Source organism: Pteropus alecto, unplaced genomic scaffold (genome assembly GCF_000325575.1).
Source record: "Pteropus alecto unplaced genomic scaffold, ASM32557v1 scaffold69, whole genome shotgun sequence".
Classification (NCBI taxonomy): domain Eukaryota; kingdom Metazoa; phylum Chordata; class Mammalia; order Chiroptera; family Pteropodidae; genus Pteropus; species Pteropus alecto.
In genome coordinates, this window is record NW_006494610.1 from 7,883,401 (window position 1) to 7,885,749 (window position 2,349).

Sequence of the window (2,349 nt, forward strand, 5' to 3'; positions counted from 1 at the left end):
AGCAGGATAGGGATATTCCTTTGAACAAACTTAATTCAGTGTTATTCACTGTCTAATACTGCCAAGGTAAATCTCTCTCCACTTAGACCTGCTAATAAAAGGAAGTGCTTTGGACGGCTCAAATAAAGCCCACAGAAAGGGGATATGTCTGGCATATGAGAAATAACGCAGAATCTGGAAGGCTCTCAGTGTGAACACAATATTCCAAGGAAATTGAATCATCCGATCGGTCCTTTAAAAGATGACTCCTGTGACAGTGTTTCTCTCTATAGATTGAATTAGTTTCACTTGTTGACTTTTCAAACCTTGTTAATCTTTCCATTATTCTTGACCATTTAGGTACAATAAGCCAACTATTTTCCTCTGTGTGTGTGTCTGTGTCTGTATTAGGTGTTCTTATAAATTGTCTCTGGATAAGACCAGTATAAATACACACACATACAAATACTCACCTGCACATCCACTCTTCAACTGGCACACATACACTGAAAATATCCAAGTGTAGTCCTCCTCTTCATTTTCCAACCAGTCTTTGGTTATTTTTAAAAGACATTGGGAGAGGAAAGAAATAGAATGACTATAATACTTCCTAACTATTAAATTTTCTTCTTTTCTGTCCAAGAAAGAATTGGTTATTTATTCAAGTAACGTAATAATTCTTATGGCTTCGTTAAAAAGAGAGTGGTCTTTATAAGATATTAATTCTAAGCAAATGATGACAGAACTTCTGAGCCAAACCTATATAGTTAAGACTAAAATTATCTTCTCAGCTTTGGGAACATTTTAGAAATAATTTATCATAGGGAAGCTTTTAGTTTGTAAAATTATTTATAGAGACTACACTGTTTTGAATAAAAGTTTACATTGGATTTGTGGAAAGTATGAAATAAGTATGGTTTTATGAATATTCTTCCAAATATTTTGGCTTTTATATATAATAAATACTATAATGTAAAATCAAGAAATTTAGTGATGGTTTCAATCGTATATTAGTTTTCTACTGCAGGATAACAAATTACCAAAAACTTAGTAGCTTAAAAAATACACATTTATTATCTCATAGTTTCTGTTGGTCAGTAGTCCAGGCATGACTAAGGTGGGTTATCTGCTTAGGATCTTGCAAGGCTATGATCCAGGTGCCTACCAGATCTAGTGTCTTATCTAAGACTCAGGGTCCAATTCCAAGTTCACTGGTTGTTGCCAAAATTCTGTTTCTTGTGGTTGTATTGCTGAAGTCCTCAGCTCCAGAGAATTCCTGGTGTTTCCTACTATATGACCCTCTCCACAATATGCTAGTTTACTTCTTCGAGGCCAACAGGATAGCTTCCTATTACTTTGAGCCTCTGACCTCTACATCCTCTTTTAAAGAGCTCACTTGATTAGGTCAGGCTCACCTAGGGTAATCTTCCTTTAATTAACTCAAAGTCAACTGATTAGGGACTTAAATTACAAATGCAAAATCTCTTCACTTTTGTGAAGCTAATATAAGCTAATAAGCTAATCACAGGAGTAGCTCTCCTATCATATTCACAAGGGGATGGGGTTATACAGAGTGTACATGAGTGAGTGGAAATCCTGGGGGCCATAATTGTATTCTACATACCACATATATGTTTACATGCACTGATTGTACCAGAATATTGATTATCACTTTTTATTTGTATCATTTGATCCATGGGCAAGCTTTCTGGTTATCTACGACTCCTGACTGCTTGAATTCATTCTGAGTTTTCAATATGTTTAAGAAAAAAATTAAGTTGATTATGTCACATAGCCTCTCTAAAGTTGAAGTGGGATTTTTAAACTCTTGTTTCACTATATTATACCTTTATTAAAATAATTGCCATCATTTATTTCACATCTACAGAAAGGTGTTTTCCATCTGCTATCAATAATCCTTATTTTAGTTCTACAAAATGGCTGCGATTAAGCCAGTGAAGAATGATATATAAGTAAAGGGATGGATGGATGGAACAGCAATGCAGTATTCAAGACATGGTAATTAGGTTGATATGGGTAAGGATGGGCTGAAAACAGAGAAATAAAAGATGAGAAAGGTAAGAGTGATGTGAGGCAGATCAAGTAAGATCCCAAAGTGGCCCATCCAGTTTCTGTGGGAAACACTGAAAAATTAAGCATGGAGAGTGGTCTTATCTGATTTGTTGTCCATGAAACCTGGGGAAACAAAATGACTCTCCTAAAGGTCTGTAGGCATGGATAACTTAAAAGGCTCAAATTCCACCTCTTCTACTTTCACGTGAATTCTTTCCCAAAGTCTTATGCTTGAGATGCACATTTTCCTAAGGAGTCGGTCAAGTTCAACATCCTTCTTTTCCATTCACAACCACT

General features: G+C 35.5%; 1 protein-coding gene across 2 annotated transcripts in view; it reads left to right on the plus strand.

Annotated features, from left to right (window-relative positions):
• Positions 1-2,349, plus strand: part of HGF (hepatocyte growth factor) — a 64,122-nt gene that overhangs the window by 25,711 nt on the left and 36,062 nt on the right. The window lies entirely within an intron of this gene.